This window comes from Megascapheus bottae, chromosome X, assembly GCF_031878675.1.
Source record: "Megascapheus bottae isolate mThoBot1 chromosome X, mThoBot2.hap1, whole genome shotgun sequence".
Classification (NCBI taxonomy): domain Eukaryota; kingdom Metazoa; phylum Chordata; class Mammalia; order Rodentia; family Geomyidae; genus Megascapheus; species Megascapheus bottae.
Window position 1 is genome coordinate 33422651 of NC_143547.1, and position 23017 is coordinate 33445667.

The 23017-nt window shown below is 44.1% G+C and overlaps 1 long non-coding RNA gene across 2 annotated transcripts; it reads right to left on the reverse strand.

The window, feature by feature from the left end:
• Positions 1-3537: 3537 nt before the first annotated feature.
• On the reverse strand, positions 3538-18995 carry LOC150040786 (uncharacterized). Of its 2 annotated transcripts, none has more exons than XR_016533742.1 (4): positions 18808-18995; positions 17262-17341; positions 13569-13653; positions 3538-4518 (listed from the first exon to the last, which is right to left on the reverse strand). It is a non-coding gene; the product is annotated as an uncharacterized LOC150040786 (long non-coding RNA). The 2 variants fall into 2 exon arrangements; XR_016533741.1 differs by lacking the exon at positions 3538-4518 and adding an exon at positions 8476-10362.
• Between the last annotated feature and the right edge of the window lie 4022 nt (positions 18996-23017).

The following is a 23017-nucleotide window of genomic DNA, read 5'->3' on the forward strand; positions in this document are numbered from 1 at the left end:
CAGGACACCTGAGGAGGGGGTCAAGGACTTTCCCTGGTGTGTGAGTAGTGGGCACATGGAGTAGTACAACCATGGAAATCAGAGCAGAACAATGATGGTCTACTGTGAAGAATAAGGCTCAGGAAAGGCAGTGGTGGCAATAAGTGTCTTCTTGTATTGCCCAGTCACAGAAATCAGAACCATACCCTGGTGAAATGCTCTGAATAATACTGCCCAGCCAAATGGCCTGATTGTTAAGATCAGGTCCTGCCTGGGTGGCAAGAACACAGAGATGAAGATCTGCTATTAAGGCATCATAATACAGATCAATCAATGCTAGACCTGGGTACCTTTTTATGGAAAAAGTTGCCTGACATGTGGCCTGGTTACAGAAGTTCTGGCTTATCCACATACATAATCCCTGAAAATATGGGCATGCAAGAGCATAGTTTGGGGGCAATCCAACCTTCTTGGATAGCCTGACTGTAGAAATCAGAAACAGATCCTGATGTACTACTGTAGAGAACTGGGCCTGGTAAAGTGGCTAGGTTGCGGAAATCTGGGTCTGGAAGTCTAGCATGGTTATGGAGACCAGGATGTAATCATGTGCAGAAGCAGGCCTTGACTAGTGGGCTGGTTGCAGAGATCTGAACCTTACTGGGCAGAGGTGCAGACAGACCAGAAACTGCCAATGTAGAATGATAGAGACCATGATAATTAAGCGTGTGTGACAGCCTTGGAGAACAAAAATTTCCCAGTTGTGGTGGTGGTAGCAATTAAAGAATTTCTGAATATTTCAGCCATGAAGATAAGAAAGGACAACCAGTTCTGAAAAAGTAGCCCTGTGGCTGAGAACTAGGCCTTGTCATGGGGACTGGTTGCTTCTTATGACATCAGGAATTGCCCTAATAGAATGACTTGTACTTGGAATCAATGGATAGATTCACAGAATACACCCTGATTGAGATGTCTTGTATATAACATCACAACATGAAGAAATTATGGCATTAGGAAAGGAGCTTTGCCCTGGAAGGCAAAAGCTCTGGGATCAGAGCTCTGAGAAGATATTTTTTTTTGCCAGTCCTGGTTTTGGGCTCAGGGCTTGAGCACTGTCCTTGGACTTTCTCAGGGCTAGCACTCTACCACTTGAGCCTCAGCACCACTTCCGGCTTTTTGCTATGTATGTAGTAAGGAGGAATCAAATCCGGGTCTTCATGCATGCTAGGCAACCACTCTACCACTAGGCCAAACTCCCGGCCCCATCTGAGAAGATATTTTAAGACGGCCACAACTGATATGAAAGGGCACCCTACAGGGTGTACATCCTGGTCAGTCAAGTGAGTATTCCTACTTAGGTTGTTCTTGGGGCTCTTGGTCTGCTGCTGGCAGTGGCAAAGGCAGCCAGTGCCGTTTGAAATTTTCCTATGGGGACCTGGCTGCCAACCTCATGTTGCAAACATCTTAGACTGACCAAAGACCCCTATTAACCTGATGGTAGTGCCTAGTTATGTAAAGCAGCTCTGGAAAGCAGAGTGTAGCAAAGGGGATTATATGTAGAAACCAGCCTATGCTAGTATGGGGGCTCTGAAAACCATGCCTTCTGATTTGGCCTATGGATTATAAGACTTGGTGGTTCAAATGGGTTAACGATCAAATAGCATGGTGGTTTGGCTGTGTGTGTGTTGGGCATATCCCTTTTACATCCTAATATTTTTTGCAACATCTGATTCTCTGTTCTGTCTGTTGGAATAGTGTCTTTGCTACAACCTGTATATGAAAGCTAATCTCAGTGTCTTTCCCTGTCTACAGACAATAGGCTCCTGTCATATTCACTGGGTAAGTAGTGGATGGTTTAGTAGTTTTGCCTGTCTAGTGAGTTCCCACTATGCAAGACCTAGTAGAATTCCATGGCTGCCAAAGGAAAAAAGTATACTGGTTTGGCTTAACTCTATTAGGGTATGGAGTTTGGAATTGGGATATGTAAGAAAACGTATAGTAGTTTGACATGGCTCAAGAGAGTAGGGTCTGGTGGATTGACCTACATATTGGGTGGAGTTGCCTGGTGATTTACCTTGTTATGGAGGCTAGACCATTCCCTAATGGCTTGACTTCCTTGGTAGATCTTGGTGGATTGTTCAGGCTGTGGTGTAGAGCACCTGTGGGGTGGTGCAGCCTCACACATCAGGACCTGTAATAGGTCCGAACAGATACTGATGGGGAGGAAATTGATACCGATATTCAATGTGGTGGCCAACAGGGCCAGTCATGTTGCTCAGGCAGCAGAGGTAGGCACTTAGTACAGAGGAACAACATGGTAAAGCACTTTCTGAAATGCTTTTTGAGCTGCAATGATCCAAACTTGCCCCTGAGATGATATCACACCTGTTTTTTTTTTTTGCTAGTCGTGGGACTTGAATTCAGGGTCTGGACAGTGTCCTTGGGCTTTTCTCAAGGGTATCACTGTACCATATGAGCCACAGCGCCACTTTCAGCTTTTTCTGTGTATCTGGTGCTGAGGAATCGAACCCAGGACTTCGTGCATGGTATGCAAGCACTCTACCACTAGGCCATGCATCGGCCCTGTAACAACTGTTTTGTTAATCTGGATGTAGATGTCATGACTTGCCTAGGTACCACATCTATGAAGACTAGTGTCTGTCCCATGCAACTATTAGAAAGAATGTGGCCTGGTGTAGTGACCCTAGTGCAGGTATTTTGGTGAGCACAGGATTCTGATTGTCAGGTTCTTCCAGGATAGAAAGGCAGGCAAGATCAGAACCTGCCTGAATTGGTCTGTGGATTTGGCATCCATCACAGCCTTCTTGCATATTCAGAACACAGAGATTAGAGACTGGCCTTGATTTACTACTCTGGAAGATCTGGACTTGGCCTGGCACAGGCGCTTGATCAAGAAAATTTCGGTGGGCCCCATCTGACTTTGAATGAGCTTCTCTGATTGATTATTCACAGATCAGAAACTGTACAGATGGAGGGACCATGCAAATCAGGTCCTAGAGACAGTACAGATGCATGCCTAAAGAGACTACCACGTTGTATGGATTGTTGGGTGGTGGCCTTGCAAAGACAGATCCTTGAGGGGATGAGTGTCTTCCTCTAGAAACTGCAAGATGTCTGCTGCTGCACATCTAAGAGCACGGAGGTGCCAGTGGAGGAGTACAAGGGAGAGTTGGAGCTTCAGGAAGTAGATGGTATCCTGGAGGGTTTGCTGCATGGTCTCTGCAGGACTGATTCCCATCAAAGTTGTCTTTAAGGTTCTATGTCTGCCAATGTTTCCAGCCAGGTGACACAGTTTCATTTGTACATTGTCCCACAGATCCCTGGATTTCCCCTGTAGTCCCCAGACATCTAAGGATTTTGTAGGGACCCTGGATTTCTTGATCACTGTCGGGGGTTTTAGTCCTCCGTCCCCCTTGACCTGCAAGAGGGATAGAGAGAACACACCCCGACCAGGACCAGCAGAGAAAGGAAAGGGCCAACTGATGGCTCCCACTCAGCCCTCCCCAACCGGAGGACCATCAGACATGTCAGGAAGTCCCGTCAAGGCAGGAACTCATTTATTGAAGAAGTACATTCAGCTAATATAGGATGCAGGAGCCTATCAGCACAAAGGTGGGCAGGGTGGGGGGAGGTAGGTAAAGAAGGGGAATCAGGTGCTGTCTGAGAGGGCCGAAGGGTTCAGGGCCTATCCCTGAGGTAGCCTTACTTTACATCACAAACCACAGCCACGCCTTCCAACCGGGCGACAGGCAGGTTGGGTCCCAAAACCAGGAAATGAGCACTGGGCCACGAGTTAGGCCTCCTTTTACAACACAGGTTTCCATTTCCCTGACGTGACATGCCCTACATTTCCCCCTTAGTGTTTTATTAAGCAGGTGTTTGCCTTACTCGAGAATGTGCCTGTCTTAGGTTGTCCCCCTCTGGGGATCTTACCCGTCATTGACTACCACTCTAGCTCTTCAGGCAATTCACCTGTATGGTTGGCAGACCCAAATGGAGATTTTAAGTAGGGGGGTTGGCCAACATCAGCAAAGGAAACCTTTTTATACACCTGTACATCCTGGTAAGGGCTGGGGCCAACCTCATAGGGTTCCCAGTCTGCCATCTCGTAGCCCAGCATATTGTCGGTCCACCATTAGCTGAACAGCTTTAACCTGATCCCTAAGAAACTGAAGGAGCTTATTGATCACACAAGGTCTGAATGTGAATACAAGGATCACTGTAACCAAGGGGCCCACGCAGGGGAGAGGGTAAGGGAGCCAACCATTTAGTCCAGTCCATAGATAGTTTGCATCGATTTCATTTTGGCGGTGTTTGAGAACCTCCTGCAGCCTTTTTAAGCAGATAAAGGCCTCGATGCTTTTGGAGGACTACTGCAGCCAGGGAATAAAGTTGAGATTGTAGATCCAAACTAGTGTCTTTGTGGGTGGTGTGGATAAAGATGCCCAGGATGAGGAGAAGGAAGGCGACTGAGGAATCCAACCACAGCAAGGCAGAGCATCCAGTATGGTCTCCTCATTCCTGTGAACAAGAGGGAGAAGGAAAATCGTACCTCAAGAGGGGGTGCTCTTGGGTAATTATTTTTTAGTTTGCTGACAATATTTTAAATCTCAAGCCGGTACCCAAATTGTGTTTGGTTCGCCCACCAGGAAGACACATGCAAATCCCCTCCCCACACTAATGAGGGGATCAGGGCCTCTCCATGATCCAGTAAGAAGATCTCTCCAACAGACTTCAACCTTTAAATAAGGTGTCTGATTAGACCAATATCTCTGAAAGGCAGTCAGAGGCTGATCCTTGGAAAAATTTTAAATGTTTAGTGTAAGCCTGGCTGTCCTCAATTGATCATGGGGGTTGCCTCCCCTTTTTGTTTTATTAGTTGATTTTTAAGGTCTTATGATGATTTTCTGTACCCAAGACAGCAAAACATTGTAAAAAATGGCTTTCAGCGTGTCGGGCTCTTACGCCAGAATGTGCAGTAGCCCAACAAGCATGTGAATGAGTATCTATAGACATAGTGGGTTACATCAGTCTGCCAGGTAAAGTTAGGTTTACTGTCCTGGGGATTGACCCCAGGGGATTGTAGAGGTGGGACTTGTAAAAATGGCATGCACAATTTTCTCACAATCTTTTTTTAAGTCTTTTATAAGGACCAGGGGGAATCTCTGATGCAACTCTCATCAATTTAAGTGAGTCAGTTCATGTGGCAGGGATCTGACTTGAATCATTAGGGGGTAAGTTTAAGAAATACTAATCATATCACCCACTTTACCATCAGATTTCCAATGTCATTCTGTAAGGAAGAAGGACAAAGACGGTCTACTCAGTCCATCTGACCAGGTTTAGATAAACAGCTTTTGTGCCAGCTTATCTTACCCAGAGCTGCACCTCTCACCCTCAAAGATGGTCACACAGGACTATCTTAAGTTCTCTCGGTCCTTTCTCTTGGCATTTGATTACCTAAACAGTTTTAAGAGACAGGCAGGCAAAGCTTCTGACACTGATAAACAAATTCACATTTAAATTTTGATACTTGTCTCCAAACTTTAACTCAAAGAAATAAATTCCAAATTCCCTACTGCCTCTAGGCTAAACAAGATACACTGTTTACAATGTAAACAGCTCTATGCATTACAATACCAGATTTTTAAAATGCTGATTTCAGAATGTTTAGAAAAATCCTATTAACTGATTCCTCTTTAAAATAATGCAATAATCCTTTGAGACATTGGAAAACATCCAAACCTAATAATTTTCTTGAATTTTAGACTTAGATTTACCTAATTGTCTTTGTGTTTCAATTATGGATTTATCCATTGTTTTGGATGCTGACAATTTAACTTTGAACATGTTCACTCACACTCATTCACACATGTACATTCATACTCAAAGATCTGAAAGCGTGCAAAATTAATATCGGCCGTACATTTTCCGGAAGTTTGTGTCAAGAGAATTTTGCCAATTTTACTCTTGCAGGTGACAACCAAGTTTTAAAACGAAGCTTTTTAACATGGCAACTTATTATCATAATACTTTTTGTGGATGAAAGTTGGGTGGGAGTCTTAAACCTAGGGGAACTAAGACTGAAGTCTGTGTCCTGCCACCAACTGTCTCCAGACTGACACTTCAGCAGGTTGTTAGGAAAAAGGAAACTGGACTAAGCCTGCAGCTGCTTTGTCTGACCTCGGCTCACCTCAACTGCAGCCGAGTGGGAGGGGCCATACCAGGCCTGAAACCTACCCCAGGGGGGGCCAAAACTTTTACTCCACAGATATATTCAAATAGATAAAAAGGATGTGTGCACGTGCGCGCATGTGCGTGCACACACACACACACACACACACACACACACACACACACACACACCACAAGGACCCATATTTTGGACTGGTATCAATGTCAAGGACAAAACCAGACAAGAAAAAAATTCCCAAGGAAAAAACATGTAACAAAAACGAGACACAGAAGCAGAGACATTTAAGTATCTCTCAAATTTCTGATGTCATGCCTGGCCTTAAACTACCAGAGTGACAGAAAGACCATGGGGCCCTGAACTCAGGGCACGCCTCCCCTACAGAAATTTCTGTTCCCTGGTAGATGACCGGCGGAGGCCATCCTTGCCTACTCTCAAACAAAACCAGACTTTGACTCATAACAAGAAAATGGGACTAAATCGGATACATTTAACACAAAAACATGGACTCAGATGAATGTTCTCACCAAACAACTTACTTAGATTTAGACATGTCTTGCCAGTGGGACTCTCAGGCATGCCCTGTTACTGACAAGAAACCCAGAAGGAGGTAAAGGCATCCCTTGACCACCCAGGCCCTAGAGAGCTTGCTGCGTCCAGATTTTTGGCCCACAGTGCACTTTTTAGACATATAGAGTGGTCGGCCGACTTTTACTTACCTCCGGAGGCCTTTGCTTTAAACCTGGGCATCTTTTCCAGAAACGGTTGTTATAGGAGGGGTGGTAAAGGAAAACCACTGTTTATAGAAAAAATCAATCCTTTATCTCAATAGCATAAATATACAAATTATTAGGAATTGATGCAAGACTTGGAGCCCTGCTTGGGTGGCCCCCATGGGCATATTTACTGCAGGGAGACCATGAAGAAACCTGTATTTGAAACCTGTATTTGCCTGATACTCATGATAACAAAAATAGGGAGTTCTGAAGCTGTTCCTGTATTAATTTTAGTAGCTCCAATTGCTTTTCCCACCAATAGGCCACTGCTCCATCCATAGGTGGTCATGTGATTTCCAAGTTAAAGGGGGAAATGGAAGTCATTGGAGACTGTGGCCCCTAGAATCGGGGGAGCAGTTTTATGCCAATTTTCTCATAACTAATGCAGTCATCATAGAATGCCACAACATTCATATCTTGTCTCTCCCTAGAGATTATAGGGCAGGTCCTCTTTAAGCACAGTGGCTGAATGGCTCTGACCAGGGCAGGTGGCGTGAAATTTGCTAAGATGCTGCTAGGCCACCTACCGCCAAGAGCTGGGGCCTGCCACAGTGTTGCTAGGAGCCGGGAACTTAAGGCCTGGGAGGAAATAGTAGCTTCGATTGTTTTAATTCCAGGCGAGGCATTGTTGTTGCCCCTATAATAATATCCATGTATACATATATAGTTATATCTGATCTCCTCTGAAGGGGTTGCAGAATTTGTGAAACATAATGTTGACAAAAGGCTGGGCTACTGGCCATGCCTTGGGGCTGTACCACCCACTCATCTTTCATCTGGCCCTTGGAAATTGATTGAGGGAACGGAGAAGGCGAATTTTTCTGCAATCCCAGGCATCCAGAGGAATACAAAAGAAGCAATCCTTGATATCAATCACAATGAGAGTCAAGTCTCGAGGGATGGAGGGGATCCAAGGCAACCCTCGCAAGGGGGTAGCACATGAACCATCGCTCATTAATCTTTCTTAGGTCCTGCAACATTCTCCATTTTCCCGAGGACTTCTGTTTGACAAACACAGGACAATTCCAAGGGCTTAGTGCCTGATATGCCCTAAAGTCAGCTGTTCTGATAATATCTCTCTTAGTTTTTGTAATTTATATAAAGGAAGCAGCCACTGTTCCACCCAAACTGGAGGGCCCGGAAGCCATTGGATGGGGGGGGCAGTTGGAACAGTGGGGGTGAGGACTTACACAGGGTGTAGGAGCATTCCACCTTGCAGCCTCCATAGGCAGGTCCCCCTTATAGTTATTAAGATGGCCTGATAGGCCAAATTGCTGTTGATCCTCTTCCTCTAGAGTATCATTATATTTCCTTTTATGGTCTGTGGTGATGAATGCCTCTGTCTCTCCCAAAATATCCTGTCCCAGCAGGTTGGCTGTTAGGCCAGATGCCACCAGGGGGCGCACCTCCCCCCAGCTACCATCCACATCCTTCCAAGGGAGCCAGTCCTTGGCCTCTTCAGACTTAGTGTCACCCCCCCCCACCCCTATACTGTCCCATCTGCTCCAGTGTCAATCAGGCAGTGGAACTCCCCTCCCCAAGGTGAAGATATCCATTTTTGGCCTAATCCCTGGGATTACTCGGAGATCCAGTGGGCCCTAGGTGGATCCCTAGATGAGACACTTCCTTTGGGTGACGGGGCCGGAGGGTGCCCCGTAATTAGTTTAAAGGCTTTCCCTCAATATCAAATTTAGATTTACAATTTAGGTTTACAATCCTTTTGCCAAAGGAATCCCTTCCTGCATCGGGGACAGGGTGTTTTAGGTGGAGTTTGGCCTTTGGTCTGGCATAAAAGATGTTCCTGTGAGGGATCAGGTCTTATTCGACCCCTAGGGCAATCTCTTTTGAAGTGGACTTGCTGGCCACAACCATAACAAACTCCTCTTCCAGCTCCATTGAAAGAGATAAGGGCAGTAGAAAGTGTCTGTGACTGGTGGGCTTGAGTGCCTACATCCTTAGTGGCAACTATCCACCTTCCCATAGATCTTTCCTTCATTTCGGCACAGGCCAGTGTGTGGTATGCGGTCATCCCCTCCTAGACCAGCATCTTGACAAACTGATCTCGGAGGGGGCCCAGGGGGAACATTCTCTGGAGGCTCTGCTCTACTCTTTCTATAAAGGTGGCAAGATCCTCGGTAGCCATCTGAGAAATTCCTGATATTGGAGGCTCTGAGGGGCCTTGTTCCAATTTTTTCCACACAGCCAATCCCAAAGCCCACACCTGTTCTTGGTAGGGGGCAGGGATAGCAGCCTGCTGGTTGCCTGTGGAAAAGTGATCACTGGATCCTGATAGCATTCCCAAAGTCACAGGGACTGGGGGATTAACATCCTGATTCTTCTCAGCCTGGGCATGGCACTCCTCATCAAAAAAGGCACAGCATTTGAGGTACAGGGGGCCAGGGAGCACAGCCTTAAGTTAAATTTTTCCAGTCTTGGGTGGTGCACTGCTGATGAGCCAGGCCTTAGAGGATGGTCTTGGCCCAGGGCGAATTTGGCCCATCTAGGGAGACTGCTTTCTATTAAGCTCCTTTAAATCAGGGGCCTCCCAGGGATACCATAGGGCCTGTCTATTGCCCACAGGGTTAGCATTTACTGGGAAAGCCATGCACAGTGGGGAGGAGTCTCCACTGGTGAAGGATGGCTGCTTAACCTGCTCTTCCAGTTTAGGGGAGGAGTCACCACTAATTCTATAGGATGGTGGAAGTCGCTCCTTACCCCAATTGTCTGCTGAAAGTTCCTGGGTAGGAGCACTTGGTGTAGGGCTCAAGGACCTGGCACCAGGATCAAAGGAGACCAACAATCCCTCCTCATAGAGAGATTTTAAACCCTTTCCTCCTGAGCAGCAGGAGGGCTAACTCTGCGCAACTCTGAGTGCTCCACAATTAAAGTTTCCTCAGCCGGATCGCCTTTTGAGGCCACCTTGGGGGCATCTCTGCCATCTCTAGATGTAACTGAGCCAGGATAGAAGCAGGCCTTGAGGGCAGACAAAGTCGGATAGACCCCGAAGGAAGGATCCTCCCCCAAGTTAATGTGTATAGAATATATATAGTACATACTGCTGTGGGGGATGGAGAGGATCTGGATTGAAACTATATGAGGGAGCTTGAGCCCTATGAACAGAACCAAGTTGTCCTTGAGGTTCTTTGCATGCCAATATTTCCAGCTAGGTGACACAGTTCTTTGTGAGTCACAATAGCTCTCTCTTTGGTGTAGAATGGGCCCCTAGAGAGACAGCTAGACAACTCTGTGAACCTCTATGAACTTTTCATCCTAGAAATCAGCCAATAAAATACTAGTAAGCCTACCGTAGATAAGCAGGCAGAAGGATACAAAAGACAAGATATATTTTTTCTAGGTTCTCAAGTTTTGGAGTACATGAGTCTGAGTACTTGGTGCCTGAGAGGTAAAATAATGAAGAAAAGATACTAGACTACTATGCAGTTAGGAGAAAGCCCTACATAGATATAAGTTGCCTTTCTGCATGGGGCAGCATGCCTTTGCCACATATGGATCTCCAAGTTCTCTCTCATAGTCATACCACTCTATAAAGCTACAAACTTGAAAAACTGAAGCACTTGAGGTGGAAAAACAAAACCAAAACATAAGTTTTCAAGGAGATCAAGAGAGCACCACCCCAAGTACATACTGTGAGAGGGAGTCCCTTTATAAAATTTGCTGTAGACTTTAATGAGATGCATCAAGCTTGAGGATGCATATATATATACATACATGTATGTACGTATGTATGTATATATATATATATGTATGTATATGTTGGTGTTTGTTACCTTTACTGATTGACAAAGTACCTGTTAAACAAAATCACTTCTTGGTTTAAAATAACTGTGTTTACTGGGTGGGGCATGGGTCTGGCAATTACGGCAGAGGTGATATCACTAATGGCAAAAGTCTAAAAATAACTCAATAATTATAAATAGCCTTACTACCTCAATGTTCAGGTAAAAGAAAACATAGGAATATATACTATAACTCAACTTAAAAAAAACTATGTCAAGAAACTCACCTAAAATGGTACTTAGTTTTATCTATTTAAAAAAAAATTAGATCCTGTCCCACTATACAGATGAGACAGGTACTATATGAGATATACTATGGGGAGGTCATCTCTTAATTAGAGGCTTAAGGGGGAACATATAGCAGCTAACAGATCTTAACTTATGACCTCAAATAAGAGCCCTCTGGCTTACTAAAAATTAATGAAAATGTCTTAAAGAGACTCCCTGCTAGGGAAAAGAATGAATTTGAAAGTTGAGAAGAATGAAAAGAGACAAAGATACTGACTTCAACAGACCAGATCAAATTTAATGAAAGTTAACACATGACCTGAAGAGAGTTAGGAGACATACTGGGGTCAAGTGTCAAGGGACTTTAACTCAGATCATGGGTGGGGTAAGATCCAAGGTGGCTAGATGGTATGTGTTTTGCAAGATGGTATATGTTTCAGCCTGAAGTTGAATATACAGGCCTGGGTCCAAGATTCTACTGTTGAGCAAGTACCCTGTTTAACCAGATATGGGCTGCTTGGAGGAATTCAGATGACTATCACCTAGTGAATGTGGGAGAAGCCTTTTAGAGATTGCAGATTCTTGTCATTTGAGACCCTGAACGGGTATAAAAAGGTTGAGGGGCGTTGTGGTCTTTTCTGGCTACTTCCTGCTGACATAGGGGCATCGAGGGGTTACTGGGGCTGGGGTTTTCTGGGTCTGCGTATTCATTGGGCACAGTGGTATAAACGAAGCCTTGGGTTGCTTGTAGTAATAGGATAGCCTTGACTTGTTCCTGGATAGTGGCCTGGGTAGGGTTAGTCATCCTGTCAAAGAGAACTTTTGAAAAAGATTAGGAAAACAAGGTCCAAGAAAGAGGAGCAAGATGATTACTGTCAAAGGTCCTAGTAGGGGGGCAATGTGGACCACTGTGAGAGCAAATACTACCATGATGTCCATTACAGTGATTCCCATTGATTGTTGAGTTATTCCTGCAATTGACTTAGGGTTTCTTGGACTACACCAAATTTGTTAGCATAAAAACCATTCTTCCTGCAAAAAGTTAAGAAATCCCCCTTGTGCAGCAGTAAGTAAGCAAAGAAAGCCATCTACTTTGGAGGACAACTGTGGCCAGGGAAGTGAGTTATTGTAAGGCTAGGGCTGATTGGGAAAGGGTGTAAGGTTCTCTATGACCTCATGGGTCACCTCCTGGTAGTGGACTTGTGATACTTTGATAGCTGTGGCTCTAAGGACTGTGCCTGATGTGGTTACTAGACCTATGCCTGATGTGACAATAGTTGGGGAGCATCAAGAATGTTGAGGAAGCCTCCAGATGAGCAGTGTTTTATCCCTGGGGAGGACTGTGAGAGCAAGAAAAAGGTTGACAAGTTAGAAGGGCCAGTTGATAGGAATGTTAAAGGAAAGCACACTCTGGTCACACCAAAAGTTTCATTTGGAGCACAAACTGGTTATGGCCTCTTATAAGGAAGGAAAAATGTACATACAGCCAACTAGGGGCAAGATGTAAATATCTAGGGTTTCTGGAGACTGGGTAAGGTAGAGCATGATGGAGTGGTTAAGAATAACACTCAGATATTGTGTGGAGCCAAGCTTTGTACAAATCCTGCAGACAGAAGCTAGAGCTGGAATTGAGTGGTTAAGGGACTAGTGGGAGGCCTTAATCATTTCTTATAGCTGGGTTACAGATGTCTGACAAATATGGTTGAAAGACACAGAAAGTGCCAAGGCAAACTTTCTTGTCCCTGATCCTAGGAATTGACCATTAGTTTAGGAGAGAAAACAGTTTTAATCATAAACTTGGCCATAGAATTGGTTGACAATGGCCCACACTGTCCCGGAAGAAGAAAATACCTTTAGTCCACATGGTGTCCTTGAACTGTAACATGGAGTTGAGAAACATGCACTGGTTAGCAGTACAGGACTCCTGAGATTGTGTCTAAGAGAAATCTGTATACTTGGGAGAAGTGCCATGTAGCCATATCACTCGTACTTGGGTAGATAGTTACCAGTCACAGTCAAATTCCTGGGAACAGAACTGTGGGCAGCCTGTAGGTGGCTTAGATGAGTGACTCCCACAAATGCAAAAATCTGGAATCAGAAGTGAGATTGCAGCCCATGGTGTGAACATCACCAGTAGGTTTCCTGGGAACCATCGATGAGCTGACATCCATCTACAAAGAGATCCACTCAAGAGGAACTTCCATCCAAAGTGGAGGAGTTTAGAGGCACACCAGTGAGGGGGAAGGGGAAGGATTTGAAATTTCATTTGCCCTTAAGGGTAATATGGGAAATAGTCATTGTAATCAAAGAAGCCACTAGACAAAGGAGAGGAAAGAGGTATGAAAGCATGATCCTCAAAGGCATGGGGCTCATTACTGTAAAGTAGAATGAGCAGGCAGAAGGAGAAAAAGGAGATTTGAATGGGAGTAAAGTTCATAAACGTACCCTGAAGCCATAGGTCAGTTATATACGAGAAGAAGGTGTCTATAGTCAAAGGCTCTGGAAGACCAAATATGTAAGTATCTTCAATAAAGTTGGCAATAAAATTATCAAAGAGCTGAATGGAGAATAACTTACCTAGGCTAGCCTGATGGAACATGTCAGGTCAGCTCCTCTGTAAGAGGGGGCGGGTGGATGCTGGTAATCTTTAAGGATGTGGGTCCTGTAGGGACAGAGAAATATTGTGGTAAATTGGAGCATTTGAGTCTGAAAATATGAATAAAGGAAGGATGGCCTTCATGTTTTGCAGCAGTGGGTTTAGTGAGGATAACCTTGAAGGGACTCAACCACTGGGTTGAAGGGAGGAAGGTGGCGTGAGTTGGAGAGAGGACAAACATACTTGGTCTCCCACCTGTAAAAGGGGATGCATGGATTTCTTGGCAGGCAGGATTGGGTGCAAGCTTGGGGAGAATGTGGCTGTATGTCCCAAAGTGATACTCCAAGGTAGAATAGGAGAGGAGGAGTGAGATTGTTGCTCGGGGGGAAGTAGAGGCTGCCTGTAAAGTATGTCAGTGGGACTCAGTTGAAGATGCTCTCTAGGTAGGGCTCAAAATTTAAGCAGAGCCAAGTCAAAAATTTTAACCCAGTCCTGATGGGTTTCAATTGTGAGTTTTGTAAAGGTATATTTTAGGGATCAATTGATTCCCTCAACCTTGCCAGAGAATTGGGAATGATAAGGGATATGAAATTTCCATGGAATCTGAAGGTACAGGGTAACATGTTGGGTGATGGAAGAAGTAAAACTCAGGCCTGATATCAGAATGCAGAGATATAGGAAAGCCAAAATGGAGGATGGTTTCTTTTATTAAGGTAGAAGCCACATTGGCAGCTCTTTTGTTGATTGTGGGAAATGCCTCCACCCAACTGGAGAAGGTACCCACCATGACCAATAAATATTTAAATCTCTTTACTGGGGGATATGTGGGTAAAACTGAGTTGCCAATTGACGGCAGGGAGGGACCACCTGGCTTAGTGAATAGGGAAGGAAGGAGGTTTTAGATTTGCATTGGGATGAGACTTCTGGCAGACAGAACGGAATTTGGCCAATTCTCATAAAAACCTTCAGTCCTCAGAACTTAGGTAAGCTTAAGGTTTTTGGAAGAGGTGAGAAAGTACAGATTAGGATGAAACAAGTGATGCAATATCTGAGAATGGAGGAGGATTGCCTTGGTAATACTATATGATTCTGATGGTAACATCAGTCTTGTTTCCTGCTTTCGTGTTGAGAAATGAAGTTGTTTTTTTCCTCTCTGGGCTTACAGTAAGTTTGGAGAGGAGCAGAAGATTGAACCAAAAAGAGATATTATGGTCTAGGAAGACACTGGGCTACCTCCTTTGGCAATTTGTCAGTCTGATTATTGGCTTGGGATCTAGAAAGGCCATCCTGCTCTTGCCCTCTGAAGTGAAATACAGTTGACCATTGGAGCTATTCAATGAGATTCCCTTAACAAAGAGAATGCCTTTTTGCGTCAGGTAACCTCCTTCTCTCCAAGTAAGAATGTTGGAGTAAATAGTAATTGTAGGCATATTTTGAATCTGTGTAAATGTTAAATGACATTGCCTTTGGCCAGACAGGGCTCTACTTAAGGAAATAAGTTTGGCTTGTTGGGAGGCTGGGAAATTTGGTTCCGGTTGTTACAGAGGTTAGTGTAACAGTCATAGGGGAGGAGGACTAAGCAGAGTTACATGTATCAGGGAGAGAAGTATTAAGTAAATATCAGAGGTTTGGTAGGGAAGAGGCTAATTTGGTGAATCAAGGGGATCATTTTCAGTCCCAAGAGTATCTGGAGTGGATACACAGAGAGTTGGAAAAGTTTTAGAAGGGCAAGGTGAGGATGATAAGATAGAGAGGAGGAGTTGGAAGGGGGAGCAAGCCAAGCAGAGGGATAGATGTGCTTGGAGAAGGAAAATAGATGGAATATAGGGAACCTCTAACCATCTGCCATACCTTTGGAGGAAACTGTCCACATCTTGCAATTCTGAGTGTTCAAAAGCTCCATATATGGGCCACCAATTACAACTGAGGTCAAATTTTTACAAAAAAGCATGTAAATTTCTTTGACTTTAAATCTGATTTCAAGCCCAGAACAGCTAGTTTTTTTTTAAAGAGACAAGCCAAAGGTCTGTCAGCTGGAATGTACTGTTGAGAACTCATGACCTAAGAGACAAGTCCATGGTTAGTTGTGAGGAAAAGGACAGAGCCAAGAATGTGTATTTAGGAATCCCTAAAAACCAGTGAGATCCTCCACTTAGTAGCTGGGCATCCCAAGAATCCAGTCTTTCTGAAGAGGGCCCTGGGACAATCATTTCAAATTCTTGGGGGACATTTGAAAAAGAAACTAGAATCATTACTTCAAAATATAGAGAGATTTGCTTTGAGGAGAAATGGCCAGGGTTGAGTGTTGGTGATGGAATGGTAAATGTTTAGAGGCCATTGCTAAGGTGGTGGTGGGGTGGTGGTGGTGGTGGTGGAGAGAAGATATGAAACAGAAGCCAAAGAGAGGGTTTACCACTCAGTCAATAAAGACCTAGGTCAAGATTTTGACTCACTTATATTGACTTAAGCAGCTAAAGCCAAGATCCAGTAAGGGTGAAAGCTCTGGTCATATATAGGCTGCAATTTAACTACAAGCTTCGACCGTTAATAAGCTGGAGGAACCTACCTGCTCCATTAAAGCAGCTGTTTTTTTTTTGCCAGTCCTGGGGTTTGAACTCCAGGCCTGAACACTGTCCTTGGGCATTCTCAAGGCTCGAGCTCGACCACTTGAATCGCAGCACCACTTCCAACTTTTTCTATGTATGTGGTACCGAGGAATTGAACCTGGATCTCTATGCATGCTAGGCAAGCACTTGGGCCAAACTCCTGGCCCAAAGCTGCTGTTCTGGAAAGGGAAAGGAAGTATGGAGAGGGGAAAAGAGACAGAAAGAAGGGGAGAGGAAAAACAGTCTTGAGTGGAAAGGTTTTCCTCTGAGAATTCTGACCTGGATTTCCACAACAATTGTTAAGGAAAAATACAGATTCACAAAGCAAGAATAATGAAAGCAGACAGAATACAACAGACTAAATCAAATTTAATAAAAGTTGAGTAAGGATGCTGGGGAGACCTGAGGAGATTCAGAATAAAAGAGGCATACTGGGGACTGGGGTCAAGGGACTTTAGGTAGGGTCACAGGTTAGGGTAGGTTCAAAGGTGGCTAGATGGTATGTGCTTTGGAAGTTTTTTGTTTGGGCCTGAAGTTGATTACACAGGCATGGTTCTGGGAGCCCACTTTTGAGCAAGTCTTTTGCTCAAGCGAAGTGTGGCTTGCTTGAAGGAACTATGTCACCTGTCACCTGAGGTGGTGGGGGTTGAGGTAGGGGAGTTGGCTTTTGAAATTACTACAGATTCTCATCACTCCCAACAAGTCTAACATATCATGACCACAAAGAAAAGCATTGTGATTATCTGGAAAAAAATAAAATTTCCAGCCATTAATACCCCTTAAAAGAGGGACATTGTTATGAATTTTTTTCTACTCTATGGATCTCAAGTGGCAGAGACTGCTCCCTGGATTCACCATAGCAAAGTAAAACCAGTTTCTCTGGGGTATAAATATAGCCTTGACCCAGCTTCAATGTGTAGTTTCACACTAAAAACACCTGCTTATTTCCTCAACAATATCCTCAAAAATCTCCAGCTACCTCCAAATAGTGAGATGATAGCTATGCTTTCCTCATCTCAGAAGCTGCGTAATCTAGGCAAGTCAAAGCTTGAGAAATCAACCACTTACCTGAATAGATGAACTCTATAGGCCTCCTCACGCCCCAGATAACAAATGGTTAAAGGCGAGACACCACAATAGCAAAGAACCTATAATTAACAAAACTGATATCACCACCCTGAAATAGTTGGTGTCAATTCAATTTGATATAAGGAGGGCCAAAAATCATATGCAGTAAGTAAGAGGGTAGCTGGAGGCTGGCCTACTCTGGCCCCCATGGGGGCCTATCATGGAAATGGCAATACACATGTCGATAAGTACATGTGTAATGCATGCCTGTGCACCCTAAGCTATGGATTCACCCCACAACCTCATACTGTCCCAACAAGGATTTTGTGAACTTGGTTTCTTGGGTCAATAAAAGCCAAAATAGCACTTTTACAAAAAGTTTTCACAACATCACACTGTAACTCTAGGACTTGCAATCCTGTGAATTTCACATTGGCTAAATTAGTCAGAAGACTCTACATGGAACAGTAGCTGACAGATTACAATCTATATGAATTTATGGGTCAGGGGACCAGGAGTCCTTTTCTATTTCAAGAGTGTTACTGTCATCCATAAAGCTGAGTCTGTGAGGAGACTGGAAAGACAGAGACAAATTTCCTCCACAACCAAAAATCTGTTCATGGAGTTAGCATAGACTATAGCTCAATCTCTAAATGTCTCCTGCTTTGTCTATTGAGGGAATAATATGTTTGGTCAGTGTTCTTGGAAATAAATATATTGGAATCCCAGGTAACTTGTGTTGTAGCTATGTTTCCCAATTTAAAAAAACACCAGCTGAGACATTCTAAAAATTTCTAATTTAATTTCTAATTTCTAATTTAAAATGCCTAATTTAAATGTCTTTTCTTGCATCATTAAAATTTCAGTTTAAGGATCTGGTGGGAAAACGGACATGTTTGGGTTAAAATTCTGTAACTATCCCAGGAGACTAAATGTTGGGGGAGTTCCAAACTGTACTAAAGTGGACCTGTACCATCTGTTTGATTTCACCCATCCCCAGTGTGCATGGAATGATGTCATGGTTGAGTAAATTAAGAGGCCCCTAGACATGGTCATATTTGTAAGGAAAGGGAGTATGTTGTTTTATCTAAAGACTGATCACAAGTGTACATTGACCAGGGAAACAATTAGAGGTTCCACTCTATAAAAATTATGCACCCTGGCAAGAGCCATGGACATTACAATTTGGCTAATGGATATGTTAAAGCATTAAAAATGGTTATAGGCTATTCTTACAAAACTGTCAGAACTCTCACTCTACAAGCCCAACATTGGTCTAAGATACATAAAGCTATCTAACAAAAACCTATCTTACCCATGGTAAACAATGCTCCAATGAACATGGTTGTGCTATAATTAGTGTGGCCTGGTGTGTGGCCAATTGGATAAATGCCCAGGAGGGGTCATAGGGGAGCTCCATGTTAATCTTTTGGGGAATCTCCCTATGGCTTTCCTGACCCCGACTGCAGAAGGCACTGGGGGCCTGCAGTCCTGAGGGGCGGAGCCTGGGCTTCGGAAAGAAAGATGGCAGCCGATGCCACAGTACCTGGTTTGTGGCCTCAGAACCCAGCAGGGCAACCGTCACTCCGCACGCGTGTCCAGGGGCTAGGGAAGCCCCCTTCTTCGCTCTCCGCGGAGCTGGGGTGTCTCGGAGGCTCCACCGGCAGGCTGTCACTCGGGGACAAGTGACAGGGCTGCCAAGATGTCCTCGGTGGGAGCCCCGAGGAGGCAGAGCCTGTGGCAGGGGCGGAAGGAGGGAGTGGCTGAACCCCGCTTCTGATTGGCTAGGCGTGCAGCACATGACACATCCAAGATGTCCGGAGGCTGGACTGGGCCCTCTGACCCCCACTTGCCTGATCTGCCCGCCCCTCCCCCACCCCTGCCCTGTCAGTGGTCTGCGGGGACTGACCCGGTCTCTGGAGGCCTTGGGCCGGTCTTCGGGAGTGGTGTCTCCAGTGCTGTGCGGGGAGTTGGCCACGGGACGCCGCAGAGTCCGCAGGAGTCGGCCCAGCTCTGATGGCGTTCTTTCTCCGCAGTCCTTAGGGAGGAATCTCCTGGAGTCTGCCCACGTCTTGCGAAGTCTGATAGGAGTCTCTGGGGGGAGTTTTCCTATGGCTACTGATGTCGGACAGGGGTCTTTGTGAGGAGTCTCGTTAGAAACTTTGCAGGACTGCAGGAGTCTGTCGATGTCGGCCGAGGTTGCCAATGTCTGCAAAAGTCTAATGGGAACTCAGGGAAGTCTCTGCCAAACTGCCAAATCCTCCTGGAGTTGTTGGGAGGAGTCTGGGCAAGTCTGCCAGTCAGTAATAAGATACATGGTGTCAAACTGTGAACAAAGTTTTAGTTAGAACTCCAGCTCACAAACACTAAGTGATTGGCAGGTTATTGTGTTCTTTTGTCCAGTCCTGTGGCTTAAACTCGGGGCTTGAGTGCCGTCCCCGATCCTCTTTGTGCTCAAGGCCAGCGCTCTACTGCTTGAACCACGGTGCCACTTCTAGTTTTCTGGACATTATTTAAAGACGCATCTCATGGACTTTCCTGCCTGTGCTAGCTTTGAACTGCAATCCTCAGATCTCAGCCTCCTGAGTATGTAGGATTACAGGCTTGAGCCACTCATGCTTGGCTTATTCTACTTTTTAAATTAGTAGATATGAAAAGGGTCATATCCTTCATTTGAATCATATATAAGTATTCCATATTGTATTATATATGTGTACTATATTGACTATGAATAACATATAATGTGATATATGCAGTATATATTATAATTTTACTACATAAAATATACTGTAATGTGTTATACATGATATTATATATATGTATATATAAATATGGGCATCTATATAAGATTGTCTTGTCATGAGCTTAATTGCTCCAAAACTTGAAATCTTCCTGGCTCAGCCTCTCTGTGGCAGGATAGATAATAGGAAAAAATCATGGCAAATAGTTGCCAGGAATTCAAAGACAAAAATTTGTTAGGCCCACCAGGGAGAAATGGGCCCTTCCCTTGGAGAATGTGAGGTCCCTCCGGCTCTGTTTCCCTTCCCCTGAGGTCAATCTCGGCAACCTTTGTGGCCACACCCTCCCTCCCATCCCTCCCCTGTACAATCTTTCTCCTGTCATAAGCTCTTTGGCTCCCCAAGCCTCCCTCCATCTTGTGTATCCCACAATAAACTCTCTTCTACTTGAACTACATGGGAGTTTCCTTTCAGCAACTCTTACAAAAGCCTTATTAATATGTTTCTTGATTAAAAGGTAATTGATTAAAAGCAAGTTATTTTTGCTTTAATCCTTATACTCCTTTACAAACTGACATGATTAGCCAGATGGGGAAAATGTCAAAGAACATCGGTCTACCTGTGACCATGACTGCTTGTCTAAATGCTTAACATGCTCTAAGAACTGTTCACAGAGCTATTAAGGAAAAACTACACTTATCCTAGGAAAATTACTGCTATTTTTAAAATATCCATTATAAATTTATTGGAAAATTACTTCTTTTGGCACAAAACCCATTTAAGGAAAAAAACTTATTATGGAGATGGACAATTGATGAAGAGAATGTGACAGAGAATGTGTATGCTTGAATGGTTGTTAGACATTATTGTCCCAAGTTTAGTTAGAAAACAACTTCAAAAATTCTGGGCCCATTAAAATAGTGAAAGCAAGAGTGACAAATTTAAATAGGTACAGGAACAAAGAAAATTGCTCATACCAGGTGAATTTGAGCCAAACAACAGACTACTTTTTCCCCACAAATACTTTGCAACATTATATCAATCATTGCATCTGCTATTAGACACACCAGATCCCTTACCCACATGTGTATTGTCTCTCTACCTTCCCTTTGCTTTACTAATAAATATCCTTGGTCATGGCTTCAATCTGTCCTCAAATTCCTTTTCACAAAAACATTAAGAACTCAGTACCCAAGGGCGGGACTACGCCCTTCTCTCTTTAAGGAAGGATTTCTTCCCTTAAGCATTCACAATTACCAATCTGGAAATTTCCAATGTCCTGGGATGAGAGGCTTATGCCTTGATTCCTCATTATCCTCCCTTTTTTAAATCTCTAAGTATGGTGAAGAGTTACCGATTTTTGCCACAATATAAACTCTGGATATTGGGTTTAACTCCATATTAGAATGTGTACTGAGAATGTATACAATATATTAATCACTAGCAGTAGAATAAAAACATACTAGGTGAAAAGAAATGAAACCAATATTTTAATTGTAGTCATTAAACAAACCAAATATGAGACAACATTGAAAACAGAAACAACTCTGGAGCAAGAGTAGGCCATTCTGAGGAGAAATACACTGGTAATCCAGGGCCAACAACAGGTAAATGCTAAGTGATGGTGTCAAAAGGGCAAGTTGGATTCAATTATTTTTATTTTGATTATGTCTTCCTTGTGGGACTGCATAAAGCTAGCAGCCAACTCAGCACAAGGGATTGATAGTGATACATTGTAGAGCTCATGGAGAGAGCCACTGCTAAGGAGGGAAAGGGATTAACCTCTGGTATCTATATTTACTCCCTGGGGAGGCTAGATTTAGGGACCTGAAGGTCAGGGAGAAAGATATCCCTGTTAACAGCAGGGCTAGGAATAGACATTGAACCCATACTACAAAATGTTGGAGGCAGGGAGAGGAGGAGCTCAAGAGAGAAAATCAAGATGATGAGAGCATAGCTCAGGTGGAGGACCTTTGAGAAGAGGAGAATAAATTCTCTGTGGAGAAAAGAACTATTCCAAAAGAGAAGGATGAGGAAGAGCTCCTGTGAATGGCAGAATGGGACTAGGATGCCAAGTGTAAGACTTCAGGTTACCATGAGCTTCTCTAGAAGACAAACCTTTGTAATACAATCCTGTGGGAAAATGCACACTACAGACAGCTGGCCCAGATGCAAAAGGGAGCAGGAAAAGGACCGACCTTTTCTGACTTGGCTCCTGTGCATAAGACTTGAGTGGATACAGGACTGCAAATATCAGGACCTGATATTGCAGAGTAGCTGAAGACACCAGAGTGGAGCAAAATGGCAATCTATTGAAGGATAGAGCCTGTCCCTGACACGAGGGCTCTGAATGAGAAGGTCTATTTATTTGACCTGCCTATGGTATATATGTACATCTGACTTAGCTTGGCTGTGTGGATGAAAGAAAATAGCGTTTTGTCTTAGCTATATGGGTTTGGCCCAGTCATTTTGTATAGTTACATGGGATAGGGACTGTTACTTTTTTGCTTGTAGAGGGCAGGGCATGATGATTCACTTTAGCTATAGAGGATGGTCTTGGGGATTTGCCCTAACTGTGGAGAGCGGGACCCACTATACAACTTCTCTGGGCAGGAGATAGCATGTTGGTTTAGCCTGGCTGGTGAGCTCTGAATGTCAGCACCTGTACACTAAATGCAGAAAGCAGGGTATGATAACATTGGTTACTTTAAAGGGAAAAGATGTCCTGGCTTGTAGGTTGTGATGGGCAAGGCCTATTAGTTTTAGCTGGCTGGTGGTTGGTTTTGACAGTTCTAGATGGGGCCTCATAGTCTGGTATAGTTGTACAATACTGTGCTACTTCATGGAAAATATAAGTCCTGGTAATATACTGTGGCTGGAGAATGTAGGGGCTATTGATTTACCTTGATTGTGGACTATAAACAGCAGTGCCTGATGGACTTACCTCTATGTATTGGGATAGAGAGGAGAAGAGCATTTATTTAAGACACAGCTTTTGAAGGATGGAATCTGCTGATT